Here is a 21720-nt window from a genome sequence, read left to right as displayed (position 1 = left end):
CCAGGCCACACCTGTACGAGAACAAAACAGGGAAGAGATGGGAGGGGGTAGGGTGGGGGGCAAAGGTCCAGAAACCTTGACAGCAACTGCTCCTTGTAGAGCAGAGGACGTCAGAACTTGTTGGAACCCAGAGATCCATCTCCAGGGAAAGGAGTGGAGGGGGATAAACCCCCAGTTATCTCACAAGTCCCCAAGATGCAGAAAACCCTGACAGGAAAAGGTGAAGGGAGGCCAAGAGACAAAGCAGCAGAGAGAACAGAGCCAGAGAGAGTCCAACAAGCAAAAGCTGCCACGCAGGTCATCATCAGGATGATACTGGCCTCCTCCGAGTGGACACAGCCTTGCCCCGGCCCTGCACAGTCACCAGTCTCCTCCTGTGAGGCATTCACTATGAAGAGCTATAGAGGGTCCCAGATTTCATCCTCTTGCAAACTCACAATTTAGCCACAGTTGTACAGTTGTGGGTAGGAGACTCTTGGGCCAGAAAGAAAACTCTTTATTCCTCACAGTCATTGAGCAGGCAGCATCAGTATCGCATTTGCATTGGTGCCTCTGGTCCACCCAAGGGGACAATGTGGGGTGGGGGGCGTCCAGGGAATGTGGCACACACTGTGGGTTTGCTTCACACCTGATGGAATCTAAGCTTAGGAAACTTGTACCTTTTAAAACAGGCATAAACTTACCTGAGGGAGATATTATCTTTACTGGAGGTAAAAATACCTGCCATCTGCTCCTTACCCCAGGGGGAGACACTGTCTGCTTCTTCCAGTGCTGCCTGCTATATGAAAATCCCCGAAGACAGGATCTAGAACAAAGGCTGTCAGAGCCTCTGCTGACAAGACTTGCAGCAATGCAAGAAACTTCCCAGAGAATGGTCCATCCACACTCACAAACTGCAGACACAGAGCCCTACCCTCCCAGGATAGCTCTCATCTTGTCCCTAGAGAGAGCAGAGGCTGGAGCAGGCAGGGATGACTCAGGAAGGGGAAGTCCTTGAGCCTGGTCTTGAGGGATGGCCTGATCCCATTCTCTGGGGTGGCTTGTCCTGGAGAATGCCTCCTCCATTTTCCACTCTAAAACATGGATCGGCCAAGGTCCAGAGAAGCAAGGAACCACGGGTGAGCAAATAGAATTTCCCCTGTCCTCCCCCAGAACAAAGGATGTTCTGCGTACTCAGTTGCTTCAGTCATATCTGACTCTTTTGCGATCCTGTGAACTGTAGCCCACCCCACTCCTCTGTCCATGGGATTCTCCAGGCAAGAATACTGGAGTGGGTTGTTACGCACTCCTCCAGGGATCTTCCCAACCCAGGGATCGAAACCATGTCTCCTGTGTCTGCTGCTTTGGCAGGCAGATTCTTTACCACTAGCGCCACCTGGGAAGCCCAAGAGATGCTCTAGTTTTTTTTTAACTTTCTAATTTTATATTGGTGTATAGCTGATATGGAGAAGGCAGTGGCACCCCACTCCAGTACTCTTGCCTAGAAAATCCCATGGATGGAGGAGCCTGGTAGGCTGGAGTCCATGGGGTCACTAAGAGTCGGACACGACTGAGCGACTTCACTTTCACTTTTCACTTTCATGCACTGGAGAAGGAAATGGCAACCCACTCCAGTGTGTGCTTGCCTGGAGAATCCCAGGGACGGGGGAGCCTGGTGGGCTGCCGTCTATGGGGTCGCACAGAGTCGGACACGGCCGACTTAGCAGCAGTAGCAGTATATAGCTGATAAACAATGTTGTGATAGTTTCAGGTAGATAGCAAAAGGACTCAGCCGTGCATATACACGTATCCATTCTCTCCCAAACTCTCCTCCCATCCAGGCTGCCACATGACATTGGGTCTGTTCCCTGTGTTACACAGTGGACCCTTGCTGGTTATCCATTTTAAATACAGCAGTGTGTACATGTCCATCCCAAACCCCCTAACTATCCCTTCCCCTCATCCTCCCCCACCCCTTGGCAACCATAGAATTGCCTAGAATCTGAATCACATTCGAGGCCATTCTCTCACCACTGAATGAACACCCCTTTACAGCTCTCGATCTCCTTCCACTCTGTCTGTGGCATACGGCACTCCACTCCCGAGTAACAGCGTCTCCAAATATGGCCCTGAGGCTCCTGCTCTCCAGGTTCACCCACAGAAGCAGAAAGAGGGGGAAGGGGGCCTGCAAATGTGCCTTTCTCTTCACCACAGGCAAATGGTGAGATGTTTAGAACTGGGTCACCTGGCTTATCTTCTGCCCTCACTGAGATTAATTCACAAATGTCGCATTCAGAAGGCAGGCCAGATGCCATTTCAGTGCCTCTTTGGATCATTTCGCCTTTTCCTTACAGGGCCCACCCAGCAGCCGGGACCGTCACAGTCACTCATCTGAATTTTAAATAAGTCACAGCTCATTGCACCACCTGCCCTTTCTCCCCAAATTCAGAGCAGGGGTGCACAGGCCACGGCACAGGATCCCCGTCTGACCTGCCTGCTCCTAGGAGCTCCCTGGAGGTTTCCACAAGCCCCTAATCTTCTGTCCCTTGCCCCAGGATCTCTTAAACAAATGTTATATGATCAATTATTTCATTGGCCTATTTAATTGATTTATATGCACTTTTAAAAGCTTTGCACTGCACAGGGAAACACATCTATCATAATCCTTGATTGAACTGGAAAAAGGAGAAGGGAGAGAGGGAATTAAAACTTATTGAGCGCTTATTATGTGCCAGGTAATACACAAGCTACTTTGCATACATTACTGAGTTTAATCCTCACAACTGCCTTGTGAAGTGAGTATTTTTTTTCCCTATTCAGTAGATGAGGAGACTGAGCCCTGCAGAGGTGAAAGGGCCTGCCCAGAGTTACAGAGAATCAGCTGGAAGAAGCAGGATTCAACTGCAGTTCTGAGTCCAAGCCCATATCTACCTCAGGATTTAAATATCAAATGTTTCTGTAAAAAGTTATGAATAAGAAACTTCACCCATTGTTGTAGCATGGTTTCGCTGAGGAAATAAGATCCAGTTGGCATTGCTTCCCTGAACTATATCTTTAACTACAACTGAAGGTGCCCAAGTGCACCATTTCACACCAGTGCGGAGAGGGGAGGCAGGAGGAAGGGACGGCTCAGGGATAAGGTGGGTTGCCATTTCCTCATCCAGGGACTCTTCCCAACCCAGGGATTGAACCTAGGTCTCCCGCATTGTAGACAGCCACTTTGCCGTCTGAGCCACCAGGGAAGACTCTAGAAGCTAAAGTGGGGCTCAGAGCCTGAAACAGCCAGTTAGGCACTGCCCTGAGCTGGCAGAACAGACACAAGTGCTGGTGTCTGGGGAGGGTCCAGGGGAAGGGACAGCCGACCTGAGGCCTGAGTGATAAGAGGAGAAGCCCTTTACCTTCCTTTCTTGACTCAGGTGAGCATCGCCAGTCCAATCACGTGGAGCCCCAAGACCAAAGTAAGGCTTGGTCTCCTAGTCTGGGTTCTCCAGAGAAGCAGGACCAATAGACATAGAGATGATACATAGACAGACAGACAGATAGATAGGATATATCTACAGAGAGAGGTTAAAAGGAATTATAAGGAATTGCTTAGTGACATTATAGAGGCTGACAAGGCCCAAGAACTACAAATTTACAAGCTGGAGATCCAGAGGAAAGCAATAGTAAAGTTCCATTTCAAGTTCAAAGGCCCAAGAAGCAAAAGAGCCAATGGTGTAAATTCCAGTCTAGTCGAAAGGCAAGAGAAGGCCAATGTCCCGATTCAAAGGCAGTCAGGAAGAAAAGCATTCCTTCTTATTCACAGGGAGGTCAGCCTTTTTGTTCTATTCAGACCTTCAACTGATTGGATGAGGCCCACTCACATCAGGGAGGGCAATCTGCTTTACTCAGTCTATCAACTCAAATGTCAGTCTCATTCAAAACACCTTCACATACCCAGAACACATCCAGAATATGGTCTGACTGAATATCTAAGCACCTCATGGTCCATCAAGTTAACACATAAAATTAAACATCACACTTGGGAGAGTATTTACCCTTTTACTAAGTAGAATCAAACTGCTGAGTTTTTTGATGTCTGCATCTATTTTGTAGTTTTTCTGTCTCTTATTACCAGACTGTCACTGCTGATACCCATGGCCCCGGCCCATGGAAGGACCTATCCTCACTTCTAATGCACTCTGGGTTTGCAAACAAGAGGGCTGCTCTAGCTGGAATTTAAGAACTTGAATGAATACACAGACTTGGAGGTAAAATGCTTGAGATGTAGAGCAAATATTTTGTGACATCTCTTTTATCTTCTCAAAGGGAACTTTTTTTCTATTCTGATTCTTAAAGCTGTGATCTGGATAAGGCAAGTTACCAGATAATATGAAGACTTTCTGTATGAGGACTGAAATAATAATAGAGGGCAAGTCATAGACAGCAACGTTTCGACAACTTCAGGGGGCACTTTGGTATTCAGGAATCACAAAACACAACAAATATGAAAACAGGCAGCTAAACAGAACTGATCCTCCCAGCTCTTTTTGGTCTCTTTAAATTATCCCAGGAAGAATAATGTCTCCCAAAGCCAACAGAATGAATCTTCACTGTGACTTCTCAGGCAATAAGCTAGTCAGGTCCTAACCAAAGAGTTTCTGGAAACAATGGGTTTTTACTCTTAAAAATAATCAGAATATTTAATACTTAACACACACACAAGAAGTAGCAACCATTCAGCTTGGCACCATTTTATCAAGTGTGAGTGTCAAATTTTTTATAGCTTCAAATTAACAACAAGGAACTGTAATTTTTGTGTTTGTTTGTTTAAAAGACCAGTGGAGATTTTTCTTTTTGCTTGTTTAAGCTTCATTTAATTCAAGCTCCAATCTGCCCCTCTTTGATTGCATTTCCAAATCCTAAATAAAAGTGATAACTCTTTCTGCCAATTGTAACAAACTGCTGGTGCCAGTTATTGCTTTTTGAAAAAAAAAAAAAAAGGCAAAAGAAAAAAAAAATCTCTTAATACTTAGCTGACAGCTTTATCCAAAAGGGGGGAGAAAACCCTGGCCTTTCAAAGCCACCCGATATATTTGTAACAACCTCTTTACTGAGTTCATGTATCTTCTTTATTGTTCTTCATAAACAGGCTATTGGATCTCTCTACCCTGCAACGTGAAAAATGAAAGAATTTCCTCCCATCCATGCCTCTCTCATCTCATAATTGTTTTGTTCTGAGAGGTAGGGGAGACCCGTATAAATGTCTCTGCTATTTTATTTGTCCTCTCCAAGCCCATTCATGCTTTTCTCCAGGGCTTTTGACTCCTGTTCTGTTTCTGCCTGAACCTCCATCTGCTTACTGTTCTCCGCATCAAACCCCACTAAAGTGTTTGAGATTTCATTTCAGAGGGTGATGTAAGAGAGATAAGAGTCAAAGGCATTTGAAAAGCCACTTTCCAGCGTGTCTGTGCTGGGTAGGTTGGAGGGGGAGGCACAGCTCACCTGACATCACAGAGAACATCCTGGCTCAGGTGTGCAGCTTCCACTTCTCTTCTCTGTTCTTTCCGGAGGGCCCTGCGGCTGTGCCTTCTGCTCCTGCTGTTGCAGCTTCAGAGGCTTCTCCATCCCTCTGAGCTCCAGCCTCATCGCCGTCCCCCTGAAACTGAGGTCCGCCCATGACAAGAACAGCCCTTGTCAGGAACAGGCAGGTCTGACAGCCTGTGGAGTGGCTTGCTGGGGAAAAGGCAAAATTTTTCAATGTGGTACATTGTCCTATAAAGGTAGGAGATGCCCACTCCAGGAAGAGGTTGTGGAAAGGAGTCTGGAGTGGGTGGAAGCTCTTCACTAAACTTTGATTCTTTAATGATATGCATCAGAGTCAGCATCTCAGACTTGAGTACTGGAGCAGTCCTATGTAAAGGAGAAAAAAACAAAACATGAATACTCATTAGTCAGGCTTGGCTGTGATACTGCTGTGTAACAAATAATCCTCAAATCTCAGTGGCTTACAACAGACATTTCTTTCTTTTCACTCTTGGATCCATAGGTTAGCTAGACTCGGCTGGACTTGGATTAGGTCTGCTCCATGTATGTCTCCATCATGGAACTGTGAATTACACAGAATATATGGATCTCATGGTGCAGACAGGAGCAGCAGAGGGCAAACTCAAACGTTCAAGCCTGGGCACACCCCCACTCTGTACACTGGTTACATGGCCACACTGGAAGTGAGTGAGGCAAATATACCAATATACACTATCCTAAGGAGGAAGAGACGGAGAAGGCAATGGCACCCCACTCCAGTACTCTTGCCTGGAAAATCCCATGGACGGAGGAGCCTGGTGGGCTGCAGTCCATGGGGTCACGAAGAGTCGGACACGACTGAGCGAATTCACTCTCACTTTTCACTTTCATGCATTGGAGAAGGAAATGGCAACCCACTCCAGTGTTCTTGCCTGGAGAATCCCAGGGACGGGGGAGCCTGGTGGGCTGCCGTCTATGGGGTCGCACAGAGTTGGACACGACTGAAGCGACTTAGCAACAGTAGCAGCAAGGAGGAAGAGAAAGGGATACTGAGTGATGATTTGTTCAACAACAATCCTCTCACCACAAATACACACACATATACACAGGGTCAGAGAGAACTTCTTTCCAGGGGAGGCAATAAATCCTGCAGAACAGAAGTTGCTTGCTTTTCCTATCTACCCCTGGCTATTAGCAGCAGCTCAACAAAGATATTTCTGGATGTGGGACTGAAAGTAACTTTAAATGCCACTTAGTCCTACATCTTCACCAAGGGAAGTTTTTAGTAACAGCTCCCATGATGGGAGGCCACATCCTTCAAAGAAATCCATTCCAAGCACACAAAATGAGCCTCTACAGTATGACAATGCCTCAGATGTTGGTGGCCAGCTCCTAGGGTATCACCTAAGCCTTTCCTTTTCTGAGTGAAAAGCCCTGAGTTTCTTTCCCTCAAAGCCCATGGTTTGCAGTCAGGCTCCTCCAGGCACATGCTCTTTGTTAATGCCTTTCTTATATTGAGAACACAGCCCAGAACTCCAGAACCACAACATTGTGTTGGCAGAGTGGGGTGATCCTTTTCCCCTTCCCAAAGACAGACCACTCAGGTTGAGCTTAAAATCATCTCAAGTCAAGACACTCTTACAAGTGTTGCTAAATCACTCACTGGTCAACTGCATATGGATTGCTCATGACACGACCTGCTTCTGCAAGGTGCTGGGGACATAGTGGTCAACAAAGTTGACATACATGGTCCTGGCTCTCATGGAGGCTATTTGGACAGACAGAGAAGAAATAAGTAAAGAGACAAAAAAATAAAATAAAACAAAAAATGGAATAGTCAGGGGGAAGAAGTAAAAGGGAAAGCTGTGTGAGATAGAATGGCAGGGGAAGGCCCCTCCAAAAAGGCGGATCCTGAAGCCCAGGAAGAGGGCCAACAGGAAGAGGGCAAAGAGGACCCCCTGGAAGCTGCCTGGGCAGGAGGCAGCCCGTGGGGTTGAAAGATGGAGAGGCGAGGGCAGTTGGAGGCAATGTGGCAGGCCCTGGTGAACAGGGGAGAGGCGCAAAGAGCAGGCCGAGGGTCAGCAGGTCTGTTTGGCCGCAAAGGCAGCAGGGTTAATTCTGAGAGATTGATGCTTTAAGCAGCAAAGGGCATGATGTGACAGGGATCTTGAACGAGGTCCCTGGCATTCCGAGTGTGTGCATCTGAGTGTGTGTATCTGTGCACGTGGATCCATGCAGTCCTTGGTGCAAAGAGGGCACAGCTGGAAAACTTGATGCCATCCCAACTGAGTTTCTCTTTGTAAATATTGTCCCATGATCCAGCCTGTTGGTCAATAGCCAGCTTTTTCTCATGTCTCTGTGCCTCCAACATGGGTCAGGCCAGGAGGAAATGTGACTCAGGTGAGCAGCAGAGACCCTCAGGCACATCACCTGAGGTAGAAAAAGTACAAAATTCTGACAGAAGAACTTTAAAGCGGAACCTTCAGCAGCCATGATTTTCAGGAACAAATGGTTTGCTTCTTCCTAAACAGCCAGCCCAATGTCAAGGAACATATCCTGGGTGATGAGCAACAGGGGTACAAACCACACCCTCAGGAAACAGAAAGGCAAAGCACTATCCTAACCAGATGAGCCAGAGCCCACCTGCAGTTACCAGACACCCCTGGAGTCTTGTCCAACAGGGAGGTGGAGGGCCCTGTGCTGTGTTTCTGCCAGACTCACCAGCGTGTGCATGTGACCCCCACTTGGTGGGCTGGTGCTCTGCCCTCCAGGGTAGCCCTGCTTCCACCTTCTCCACCAGGCATCACCATGGGCCACCACACAGGTCTGGACCACAGGGACAGGACGGGAGGAGATCAGAGGACCAGTGAGGATGTAGGGGGCCCTTTGAGCAGAGCCCAGGGTGCAAGGACACTTGAGAATCTGACCTATGGGGATAAAGGAGTAGCTGTCAGCACTGATGAGACAGGCAGAGGAAGTGCTATGGACAATCAGAGGCTGAAAGTTACAAGAGCCCACATGCAGGAGGGTTCTTATATACGCAGGAGATACCTGCTGATCTGCTAGGAGGCCAGGAAGACCTGGCAAGGCTCACCTGACCAAAAAATATATATATAGATAGATATAGATATCAATAGATATAGATTATACAGATAGATAGAGATACTGATACAGGTGTACTTTCCCCAGAAAGCATCTATTTTTTCAGTGAGTGACCTTCCCCAAGGAGAAAGGTACTCTGGAAAAGAGGGTAATGACTGAGACCCACACCTGGGGGTGGGCACAGCTTTTGTGGAGAACAGAGCTAAGTTCAGTTCAGTTCAGTCGCTCAGTCACGTCCAACTCTTTGCAACCCCATGGACTGCAGCACGCCAGGCTTCCCTGTCCATCACCAACTCCCAGAGCTTACTCAAACTCATGTCCATCGAGTAGGTGGTGCCATCCAACCATCTCATCCTCTGTAGCCCCTTATTCTCTGCCTTCAATCTTTCCCAGCATCAATGTCTTTTTCCAATGAGTCACTTCTTCGCATCAAGTGGCCAAAGTATTGGAGTTTCAGCTTCAGCATCAGTCCTTCCAATGAATATCCAGGGTTGATTTCCATTAGGATCGATTGGTTTGATCTCCTTGCAGTCCAAGGGATTCTCAAGAGTCTTCTCCAGCATCACAGAGGTAAAGAGAGGACCAAAAGATGCTCTGTCTTATCCCTTGCTTTTCTCTGCCTCCTCCACTCCCCGCCGCCCCAACAGCCTCAGGAAGATTCTGCCTTCATCCTGTCATGTCCTTCTTTACTTCAGCCTCCTGATCTTGCCTGAGTAATACAAAGACGTCAAGGGTCAAATCCAAGTAATCAAGAAGGAGGTATTTAAAACTTCTTATCCTCATTACACTTTTCAGAGAGAAAACAGGTTTTAAAGCAATATGTATGGTATAATCCTATCTTTAAAAATATATTCAGCCCAGTTCAGATCAGTCACTCAGTCATGTATGACTCTTTGCGACCCCATGAACCGCAGCATGCCAGGCCTCCCTGTCCATCACCAACTCCTGGAGTCCACCCACACCCATGTCCATTGAGTCAGTGATGCCGTCCAACCATCTCATCCTCTGTCATCCCCTTCTCCTCCTGCCCTCAATCTTTCCCAGCATCAGGGTCTTTTCAAATGAGTCAGCTCTTCGCATCAGGTAGCCAAAGTATTGGAGTTTCAGCTTCAACGTCAGTCCTTCCAATGAACACTCAGGACTGATCTCCTTTCGAATCCACTGGTTGGATCTCTTTGCAGTCCAAGGGACTCTCAATAGTCTTCTCCAGCACCACAGTTCAAAAGCATCAATTCTTCTGCACTCAGCTTTCTTTATAGTCCAACTCTCACATCCATACATGACTACTGGAAAAACCATAGCCTTGACTAGATGGACCTTTGTTGAAAGTAATGTCTCTGCTTTTTAATATGCTGTCTAGGTTGGTCATAACTTTCCTTCCAAGGAGTAAGAGTCTTTTAATTTCATGGCTGCAGTCACCATCTGCAGTGATTTTGGAGCCCAGAAAAATAAAGTCAGCCACTGTTTCCACTGTTTCCGCATCTATTTGCCATGAAGTGATGAGACCAGATGCCATGATATTAGATTTCCGAATATTGAGCTTTAAACCAACTTTTTCACTCTCATTTTTCACTTTCATCAAGAGGCTCTTTAGTTCTTCTTCACTTTCTGCCATAAGGGTGGCGTCATCTGCATATCTGAGGTTATTGATATTTCTCCCAGCGATCTCAATTCCAGCTTGTGCTTGTTCCAGCCCAGCGTTTCTCATGATGTACTCAGCATATAAGTTAAATAAGCAGGGTGACAATATACAGCTTTGATGTACTCCTTTTCCTATTTGGAACCAGTCTGTTGTTCCATGTCCAGTTCTAACTCTTGCTTCCTGACCTGCATACAGATTTCTCAAGAGGCAGGTTAGGTGGTCTGGTATTCCCATCTCTTTTAGAATTTTCCACAGTTTATTGTGATCCACACAGTCAAAGACTTTGGCATAGTCAATAAAGCAGAAGTAGATGTTTTCCTGGAACTCTCTTGTCTTTTTGATGATCCAAAGGATGTTGGTAATTTGATCTCTGGTTCCTCTGCCTTTTCTATATTATTTATTACTAAAATGGGCAGAGCATTTCTATGTGCTTATATAGAGACAGGGATGGAGAAGGCAATGGCACCCCACTCCAGTACTCTTGCCTGGAAACTCCCATGGATGGAGAAGCCTGGTAGGCTGCAGTCCCTGGGGTCTCTGAGAGTTGGACCCGACTCAGTGACTTCACTTTCACTTTTCACTTTCATGCACTGGAGAAGGAAATGGCAACCCACTCCAGTGTTCTTGCCTGGAGAATCCCAGGGACGGCGGAGGCTGGTGGGCTGCCATCTATGGGGTCGCTCAGAGTCGGACACTGCTGAAGCGACTTAGCAGCAGCAGCAGCAGCAGCAGAGACAGGGAAAAAAGTATGATAGAAAACAGAGGATTTTTAGCGCAGTGAAACTGTATGGCACTAGAAGAGTGGGCGTGTGTCATTCCGTTGTTGTTTAGTCACTAAGGCATGTCTGACGCTTTGTGACCCCACAGACTGTAGCCTGCCAGGCTCCTCTGTCCATGGGATTTCCCAGGCAAGAATACTAGAGTGTCTCCTTCCCCAGAGGATCTTCCCCACCCAGGGATTGAACCTGAGTCTCCTGCCTGGCAGGTGGATTCCCTACCACTGAGTCACCAGGAAAGCCCTGCATGTCATTATGCATGTTTCCAAATCCATAGAGTGTACACCAGAAGTGAACCCCGATGTAAGTGAACCCATGGGCTCTGAGTGATAATGATGCATCAGGGTAGGTTCATCAACAGTAACACCTGTCCCCTCGGGGAGGTTGATTATGGGGGAGGCTGTGCATGTGCGGGGAGGAGGGCACGGAATATGTGGGAGCTCTCCATACCTTCCTCTCCATTTAAGAGTGAACCGAAAATCACAGTATCTTTTTTCTTTAAAAGTATAATCTTTTGCATGGAATCTAGAAAAATGGGCCTGATGGACCTATTTGCAGGGCAGGAATAGAGAATGGAAATGTGGGCTTGGGGGGCGGGGAGAGCAGAGTAGGATGAATGGAGAGAATACATTGCTATACACACACTACCATGCATAGCTAGCGGGGAGATGCTGTATAGTTCAGGGAGCCCAGCTCAGTGCTCTGTGATGACCTAGATGGGTGGGATGGGGGGGCGGGCAGCCAGAGGCACACTCCCGAGGAAGGGGATATGTGTGTGTGTGTGTGTGTGTGAAAGTCACTCAGTCGTGTCCAAGTCTTTGTGACCAGATGGACTATACAATCCATGGAATTCTCTAAGCCAGAATACTGGAGTGGGTAGCTGTTCCCTTCTCCAGGGGATCTACCCAACCCAGGGATCGAACCCAGGTTTCCCACATTACAGGCAGATTCTTTACCAGCTAAGCCACCAGAGAAGCCCCGGATATATGTATACATATAGCTGATTCACTTTGCTGTACGACAGAAACTAACACAACATTGTAAAGCAATTATACTCCAATAAAAAATAAAAATTACCTTATGTATTTAATATATACATACATAGTTTTTATATTTGTTGAAGCTTAGCAGATATTTGTCAGACAGATCACAGTCTTCTGAGTTCATTCACTCCCTTGGATATTTACAGGGACCTCCTATGAGAGTCACTTAACCAAAAGTGAGCATTAGAATTTAATTAATTTAATATAAGTGATTTTCTTTCTTCATTCTCTTTTTTGCTTATCTCCATTTTCTCATTTTTTAAGTCAACATGTAGTGATAATGAAAGCGAAAGTGTTAGTCACTCCATTGTGTCCAACTCTTTGCGACCCCATGGACTGTAGCCCGGCAGGCTCCTCTGACCATGGAATTCTCCAGGCAAAAATACTGGAGCGGGTTGCCATTTCCTCCTCCAGGGGATCTTCCCAACCCAGGGATCGAACCCGGGTCTCCTAGCAGTGCACGCAGAGTCTTTACCATCTGAGCCACCAGGGAAGCCCAATAGTGATAATGAACCAAAGCAAAAGAGCTTCAGAATGGTTCTCCTCCACCCTCTGCTCCTGCTTCCTTCTCCAGCTCTCACAGCCCAGGCTAGGCACCTGGTGGAGAGGCCTCAGACTTCTGCTATAGTGTTTGAATGGGAAGTCCCTGCTCCGCTCTTGGCCCTAGAATCCCCTTGTAGCTCAGAGGAAGCCCCACTCAGCCTCCCCAGCCCCTTCCAGGAACACCGAGGGCTAGGATTTGGGTGGCTGTGCAGAGCCCTGTCATCTCACCACGGTAATATGGTTCTCAGTTCATGCAGCACTGGAGAGGCAACAAAGGAGATAAATGGAATTTCTGCTCAGTGAGTTGATGATAATAATAAATAAGGCCTTTTCTCCAAAGGCTTGAAATCTGTTGGCTCATTTCAATGCACAAAATTATTCATTTAAAAAATCCTCCCCACAGACTTGAAGTAGGTGAGGGATTAGTAATCATTAACCCCATTTTGCAGATGGAGAAATCAGGACCCAGCAGGAGCTGGAGCTCATAACCACAGGCAGAGCAGGTGTCCTGCCTCCCTGGCCAGCACCCTATGTGAAGAGGGGGCGATCGTAGCCTCGATCTGGCACTGGAACCCAGGCCCAGAAAGTGATCCTTGCATCCCCGAGAGTCCAGGCTGCATTCTCCACCTCATCCTCTAAAGGCATCCCTCCTCAGACCCAGAGCTCCCGGAGGACCCAAAAACCATCTCTTCCTCTCTCTGTGTCCTCCCAAGACTGAACAGACAGAGGGCAGAGTCAACACACCCCTTCTGCCACCCTGACACTGACTGTGCTCAGGACTGGGCCCCCTAGGCTCCCGATGCTTGGTGACGGATGCTGCACGGATCAGCTGAACAGTGGCAGAATATCTTCTCTGGTCCCGGCTCTTATATTTGACAGAACACCGCCCAGGGAGGCCGAGGCCGTCACGTGGCTCCGAGCAGGGAGAGGACATCCTTCTCCAGCTCTGCCTTTGCCTGTCAGAGCTTCCAGCCTCAGGTAACCATGGTAATCACCAGTATTAACCACGGCGGAGACAGGAGCCTCAGCAGGCCGGCTCTGACCTGCTCCCACAGCAGACGGTGCGCTGGCTCCCGGCAGCACGTCGGGTGCCCGATCGCCCCTCTGCTGCCAGTGTGTCTACTAAACCCAGCAGTCAGGGCTGGAGGGAGAGAACAGGCCCTAAACCTCTCCCACCGCCAGCAGAGCCCGAGTCGGCCAAAGGTCGAGGATGCGGCCTGAGGATGCGGCCACGGTGGTGGTGGCCAAGGACCAGGCCTTTGTGCCCTGCACTTCCTGTCCTGTCCCAGCCCTGCCTCCAGAGATGGCAGCCACCAGCCGTCACCACGGGAGGCCAGTCTGACCCGAACTCGTGGGAGAGCTTCGTGGCCGGAAATGAGGGGCATGCACAAGTAACCTTTTGCTGCCCTCGACCTGAGGGCCATGCCAAAAAGGCCACGGCGGAGCCATTCTTGCGAAACGTGGGTGCTGCCTCTCTGACCCACCCCCACGGTGCTCATCAGCTCCAGGGGCACCGCGTTTGCGACATCAGGAGACCCTATCCCCAGGTCTCTGACACCAGCTACTACTCATCCTCCCAACCCAGCCTCAGCTTTTTCCTAAACCTGCTCTTCATCCTTCCCTCCTATGAAGCACTAAACTTTCCCCCCCGCCCCGCCCCAGGTGGCAGAGAGCTGAGAATCTGCGCAGAACACGGGGCCTGTCCCTTGTAGCTCCGAGGGCCAGGGCAAGCTCCCCGCGGGGGACACAGGAGGCCTTTGCCGGGTCCTCGGACACGGGGAGCAAAGGACAGCTGCTGAGAGCCGCCAGAATCCCTGCTGCAGCCCCCGACACCCCCTCCACCACCACCACCAGGGTTTGCAACAGGCCTGAGGCCGCATCCCGTATACTCAAGGGCTCTGCAAATTCGCGACAAACAACACTGAGGATGTTTGAGTCCAGCTGCTTCTGAGAAATCGTTACATGGGAAAGGTCCAAGGAGCGCGTTTCCCAAGAAACCCCAAGCCCCGGCGGCCGCCAGGTCCGGCTGCAGCTGGGAGCCCAGCGCGGTGGCGGAGAACGACGCGGCGCTCCCTCTAGCGGCGAGCATCCCGTACTGCGCCCGGGGCTCGCCGGCGAGCCTTCCCGCCAGCAGACGCTCCCGCCTGGACCGCGCGCCTCGCCGGAGGGAGAAGTGGTGACCTGCTCACTTCTGGGGAGCAAGGCGACCGCACCCGGGCGAGGAAAAAAACTGTGCCTCAGCGGAGGAGCCCCTCCGGTCTCAAGCCGCTCCCAGCCAGAAGTTCGCAGCAGATCCCCAGCCCCGGGGCGGGGAGGACGCCGCCAAGCTGCCTTGGGGCGGCCAGGAAGGCTGTGTGACCCGCCCCAAACTGAGCCCCTGCAAGGTCTCTGGACAGCTCTGCCAAGACGAGCAGTCTCATCTTTCTGGCACTGACTGCGCAGGAAGCCACTCAGGACCACCACCCCACAACCCTGCCCCTATCCACAGCAGCCCACTCCCAGCCCCTACCACAGTTGGGTCACATGGCCCACCCACCCCTTGGGCGCAGTCTTATTGGTCTCTGTTTCCTGAGTACCAGGCACAGCGACTGTTGAATTGGCATACTAATGAAGAACTAGACCAGCGTTTGCTCTGACCAAAAGCGCTCCTCCTCACAAAGACATCTCTCTTGCCAGAATCCCCAGGACACTCTGTCGGTGCCCAGGAATTTAGGTTCAGTCTTGACTGCAGCTCACCATTTCCATATCTTCTTTCCACCCTGCTCTGCCCCCAGACAAAGCTCTCTGAGGATGAAGGGTCTGTCTACCTTATCTCTGGGTTGGGGGTCTCTAGAAGAATGCTGAGGAAAGAGTTAAGTGAAGAAGGGAAGGAGGAAGGGATGAAGAGAAAAGGAGAGAGAGATGCAGGACTTTTCATTCACATCCAGCCAAAGCTAGCCTTTTATTCACACCCACTCTGAATGGCCTGTTCAGTCATGCCACCATCAGAGAGCCAGGGGTACTCTTACTCTCGTTTAACTAATCAATGTTAATAGCTTTATTGAAATGTAATTCACATTCCACACAATTCACCCATTTAAAGTGCAAGTCAGCGATTTTTCCCTATATTCATAGACTTGTACATCCATCATCACCACTGTTTTCCTGGCCCCAAGTAGAAACTCTACCGCCACTCACAGTCACTCATTCCCTCCCAACCCCTCAGCCCTCAGCAACAATCAAGCTACTCTTTTCATCTCCATGGATTTGCCCATGCTGGACATCTCATGTAAAAGCAATCATACAATCTGTGGTCTTTAGTGACTGGCTTCTTTCTCTTAGCATCGTGCTCTCAAGGTTCACTGACGTTGTAGCATGCGTCAGTACTTAATTTCTTTTTATAATAACATGCCATGGTATGGATATATACATTTTATCTATTTTATCCAGTTGATGGACATTTGGGCTCTTTCCACTTTGGGCTGTGATGAATAATTTTATCTTCATAGTGCAAAAAAAAAAAAAAAAAACAGAACAAAACCACTTGATGTTTTCCCTGCCTCCAAAGAAGACAGAAAGTAGTTTATTCTGAAAAATGGCAAAGATACAGTCAAATCCCAGATGATTCACATATGACCGTTTAATTTTGAGCAGCTTCCATGTTTCAGGCAGGGTGCTAGGTACTTTCACAAAACATTATCTGTTTTTAACAGAACAATTTTGAGCTAATTTTTGCATGACAATAGTCCCAATTTAGCTGTAAGGTTCTTAACAGCCAAGGCAAAGAGGAATATACATTATATTGCTGTCCTACTGGCATCACTGTTGGGTTGGAACCAGCTCTCAGATTCACTCTTCTCTTAGAAGAGCAAAGCAGCTCTTTGGTTTTCCATCAAGCATAGAGCCTTATTCCTACACCTCATGCTTGCTATCCATGTGCTCAGTTAACCATTGATATCACCCATGCCTCTATTCAGTTTGCCCAGATCACTTTCATACCCGTGATCTCTTTCAACCCAGTGGGGCAGTGCCTGAGTGGTGTTACTACTAGCCCTGCTCCGCATGTCTTCAGGGTTTCTTCAGCAAATGTTTGTTTTAAGTTGAGTACTGTGGGTCCAGGTGAACAAGATAGCTACAGCACTGCCACCCAGAACTCAGCTGAGAGGAAACCAGACACTAAACAAGGAGACAGCTAAGTCATCCCCAAAGCTAAAGTGCTGGGAACAAAACTATGAGGGGGTAGTGATGGAGAACATCCAAGTAGGCAAAGAAAAAACTCACCTGAATAGTCAGGAGCATCCTCCCTAAGATGGGGTTTTCAGCTGCAATTCTAAGAAGGAGTCAAGCCACGTGGTCAGAGGGAGTCTCTTCCCTGCAGAAGGAATGGCCTGAGCAAAGACTTTGGGGAGGAAAAGCCTGGTATGGCCCAGGAAGGGGTGGTGGAGGGGGAAGAGAAGCCACTCTGGCTGGAATGCAGAGATGGGGAAGGGGTACCAGACAGGACTGCAGAAGTGCCCAGGGGCAGATCAGGAAGGGCCTAACCAACCAAGATAAGGAGTTTGGGTTTTATTTTCAGTGCAATTAAATTCAGTGAAAAGTTTTAGAAAGGAAAGTGGTGGAATCCAATTTAAGTTTTAAAAAGACTGCTGTGTAGAGGATGAATTGCAGAGCAAGAGAAGTGGCAGGAAACTCTACGGGGAGTCTCTCAGGGGGTCTGAGAGGAGATGCCCGTCATGGACAAGGTGAAGTGAGTCACTTTGCAGAGAAGGCATAAAGAAGAGGGCTACATCACAGATGGCTCCTAGATCTGGATTTGTGTAACTAGGGAAAGGACAGTGCCATCTACTGAGGTGGAAGGGTGGAGAAGAAATGGGTTAGGGGAAATGTCAAGAGCTCTGTTAGAGACACAGTTGGTTTCAGATGCTTGTGTAACCCCTACCTGGAAAGGTCAAACCAGCAACTGGATACGGGCCTGGAGCTCTGAGAAGAGGCCTTCTTAAGATGCAAATTAGGGACTGTCAGCTTGGAGGTGGCATTTAAAGGCATGGGTATGGATGAGATCACCTGGGGAGATCTTTGAAGCTTCTGAAGCTTTTCTCTATATCTGTGCTTCCCAAGTGTCAAAACAAGTCAATTCTGTCAGTTTAGAGAGGGAAAAAACTCACAGATGATACTAGCCATTTGGTCCCATGTAAATAAAACTTTGACTAAGCAACTTTTCTTATAGTCAACCACGGGTTTGATTCTGTGTGTGCAGATGCACAAACCTGAGTGTATCCCACTGGTCAGGTGAGAGCAAAGGAAACTGGGGCAGCAGGCCAGACTCAGGACAGCAAGTGGGCTCACCCCTAAAACAGGGAAACATCCTCCTCTCAGGCAGTCAGACTTCACATCGCTAGGTCACTGCTGCAGCAGAAATGTTACAACAGAGCCATCACTGACCGGCAACAAGACTGGGATGATGCTCTCGGGGTTAAAAACAAGAAACAGAAGCTCCATGTGTCCACACTCAGGTACAAAGGGGAAGGAACATGTCCACCCAGTTTTGACCATCCATATACACCTCCATCACCATCTTCACCATCATCACTCTGCTGATAGAAGAGACATCTTTTGTCCAGTATATGTCTGCAGGAAAAAAAAAAAAATCAGCCCTTACTAAAAATATTTGCTCTGGGCCCATTAAGAAAAGATGGTATATTCCTGTATTTCTGAGAAACAATCACACTGTTGTCATGATTTTTCAGGAAAAGCTGGGTGAAAACAAAAGGCTTCTCAAGAATCCCTTCCCGGAGGCCAAGGCAACTCTTAACTTGCGCTGTTTATGAATGAGGTGACTCACTCTCATCTGTCCACCACAGGCCCCACCACGGCGGCTGTGGGTGCTGACAGTCTCAGTTAGGAAAGCAAGAATTAGCATGGGTTTGTTCAGTTTGCTCACTTTGTTCAGAAGCAGCTTTGTCCTGTCATTCCTGAATGATAAGGGTGATTCAGATATAAATGAACTAGTGTCAAGAGGAACAAAAAATGTCACCAATCACCCGGTCATCAGTTCTTGATCGTGACGAGGGGATGAAACGCAAGGTGGATGATGTCAGAGAGAGGAGAGGAAAATCCAGCCCCAGGCCACCTGATGCAAAGAGCCGACTCGTTGGAAAAGACCCTGATACTGGGGAAGACTGAAGGCAGGAGGAGAAGGGGACGACAGAGGACAAGATGGTTGGATGGCATCACTGACTCAGTGGACATGAGTTTGAGCAAGCTCTGGGAGATAGTGGAGGACAGGGAAGCCTGGCATGCTGCAGTCCATGGGGTCACAAAGAGTCGGACACGACTTAGCGACTGAACAAAGTCTCAGGAAAACCAAAGACAGGGGCACAGGCAAAGTTCACAGGAAAGCTAGTCTGCGTGCATCAAAGGCCAGGTAACTCAGAACTCTACCTTGCGGAAGCTCATGGGGAGGCAGTGCTGTGCAGAGGTGGTGGGGACAAGCACAGAGAGGAGAAGACCTTGAGCAGGGAGGGTCCCAGAGGACTCAGAGAGCATAGCCGAGAATGGGCACAAGCGCAGCTCCAAGTCTGGCAGGGAGGATGTGTTTGGCACTGGGGAGACCAGTGTAGATAAGAGGCAGAGAAGAAGAGTGGGGACCCAGTAGGCAGAGCGATGGGTGTGCATTGGAAGGCCAGCAGGAGCAAAGACTGTCTTCAGGCAGAATCTCACCTGACCTGAGTCATGTGTGGACATCTGTCTACCCCATGATTCCATGAAACCCTGAACAAGATCCACTGAACTCTGTCCTGACTCCATGTTCACTGCAAACACGTGGACCAATCAGCTTAAAATCGTAACACCATTTATCAGAATGCATGTCTTGCCCTCCTATGCCAAGCTTCGAACCATATAGATATTTGGGGACAACGAGAGAGCAGCTTTACAAATCGTCCAAAATAAAGCATCAGCCCCCTTCTCCCCACGCCAGTTCCCCAGGCTAGCTGATTCTCATAAAGTCGTGGCATTTACTACCCACCCCTCATCTTTATTTTAAAAGATCATAAGGGGTGCAAAAATTGCAGGGTACAGACTGCCTCTGGCTCTATCTGTTTAGTGAAAGGTTAGTCCCTGAATTAACAAAAATGTGTTATTTTATTTAAAAGCCTATCTGGAGGGTGAACTTTTCCTGGTTTGAGAGCATACAAAGAGAGACACAGAAATCAAGATGGTAAACCCTATCTGCTTGCTGAAATGCGATTCAGAGTAATTGCCAGCCCAATTTTTGGCAAATCAGTCTGTTTTAAGTAGGCTGGGCCCATAAGGAAACCCGCGGATGGGAAGGGCCTTGTGAAAAGAGGATAGGGCCTGGGCAGGTAGAGCTGGGCTGTAGGAACTTGACTCAAAGAAGGTGACTGAATTACAGTGTCCAAAGGGCTCGGCAATCCATGGCGACATTGGTATTATGAAGCACCAAAATTTTCTGGAAGTGACTCTCAGTGTAATTTCATGGATCTGATTATTTTCTTTTACCAGGCTAGACAACCAAGTTTGTTGTCCAGTAAAGAGGGAAGAAGGCTACAAAGAAAGTCACAGAACAGAGAGGCAGGGTGTGACGTAAAGATGTCCCCAACTACCTGAAAACTCAAGTATTTAGAATGCCTTTCACAGCTAATGCAGAAACCCATACAGAGGACAAGTACAGAGATGAGGTCACTGGCTCCCTCTAGTGGTTGAATTCTCTGGGGGCAGAAGAAAAATCGGTAGGGTCTCCAGACAGGACTAAAAAGCCTCTTGATGAAAGTGCAAGAGGAGAGTGAAAAAGTTGGCTTAACACTCAACATTCAGAAAACTAAGATCATGGCATCTGGTCCCATCACTTCATGGCAAATAGGTGGGGAAACAATGGAAACAGTGACAGACTTTATTTTCTTGGGCCCAAAATGACTGTAGCCATGAAATTAAAAGACGCTTGCTCCTTGGAAGAAAAGCTATGACCAGCCTAGACAGCATATTAGAAAGCAGAGATGTTAGTTGGCTGACAAAGGTCCATCTAATCAAAGCTATGGTTTTTCCAGTAGTCATGTATGGATGTGAGAGTTGGACTACAAAGAAAGCTGAGCACCCAAGAATTGATGCTTTTGAACTGTGGTGTTGGAGAAGACTCTTGAGAGTCTCTTGGACTGCAAGGAGATCCAACCAGTCCCTCCTAAAGAAAATCAGTCCAGAATATTCACTGGAAAGTCCTTCCAATGCCAAAGCTGAAACTCCAATACTCTGGCCACCTGATGCAAAGAACCAACTCACTGGAAAAGCCCCTGATCCTGGGGAAGATTGAAGGTGGGAGAAGGCGACAGCAGAGGATGAGATGGTTGGATGGCATCACTGACACGATGGACATGAATTTGAGTAGGCTCTGGGAGTTGGTGATGGACAGGGAAGCCTGGCATGCTGCAGTCTATGGGGTTACAAAGAATCGGACATGACTGAGTGTCTAAACTGAACTGAACCAGACAGGAGTGCAGGGGAACCCTAGTATGCCATAGCTTACTCCTGACTTCCCAAGGGGGTATCTCAGGAAATCAGAGTGTCTGCAGAAAAAAAAAAAAAAACCCACCATCTTTTAGGCAAGTGGTGCACCACAGTACAGGGTGGGAAGTTAGAAGTGAGGAGTAAGGAAAGGTCTAGCAGCCCAGGATGGCCCTCACTTTGCATCTCCATCCTAGGAATGTTGCATCAGGATCCAAGAGGCTCCCCTGCACCAAGCCCCAGGACCCACCATCACACACTGCCTGTGCCCAGAACACAGACCACAAGCCCCCGCCCCCAGCAGCAGAGGTTTCAGTGGTGGAAAAGCTGAGGCCAGAGGCTGCCCCAGGACAAGCGGGCAAGTGGGTCAGCCAGATGACCGTGCATGGACCAGGCAAGCCCATCAAATAGGGAGACATGAGATTTCCTGAACCCAGGCATCCTCCCAGGAAAGTGAGCAGGAAAAGGAAAGGGGAAAAAAAGCCTTCTTTAGGGAAGTCACAGACCTGAAGGAGAATGTGATTTTAATTGATTTATTTACTGGGGTGGAGGGGCACTCTTTCAACCAGAAAAAAAATAACGCTACCTTTTTTGTAAAGGTTAAAGATGGCTTTTGGTGGTGGTGGTGGTGGTG

General features: G+C 48.4%; 1 long non-coding RNA gene across 1 annotated transcript in view; it reads right to left on the bottom strand.

Annotated features, from left to right (window-relative positions):
• The window catches only part of LOC102173396, a 65821-nt gene that overhangs the window by 15903 nt on the left and 28198 nt on the right, over nt 1-21720 (bottom strand). The window contains exon 2 of the long non-coding RNA XR_001918837.1: nt 5464-5871. This is a non-coding gene — a long non-coding RNA (uncharacterized LOC102173396). The remainder of the gene's footprint in view (nt 1-5463; nt 5872-21720) is intronic.

Source organism: Capra hircus, chromosome 11 (genome assembly GCF_001704415.2).
Source record: "Capra hircus breed San Clemente chromosome 11, ASM170441v1, whole genome shotgun sequence".
In the NCBI taxonomy this organism is placed as follows: Eukaryota; Metazoa; Chordata; class Mammalia; order Artiodactyla; family Bovidae; genus Capra; species Capra hircus.
Note: the sequence above shows the minus strand (reverse complement) of the source record. Positions and strands in the feature narration are given on the sequence as shown.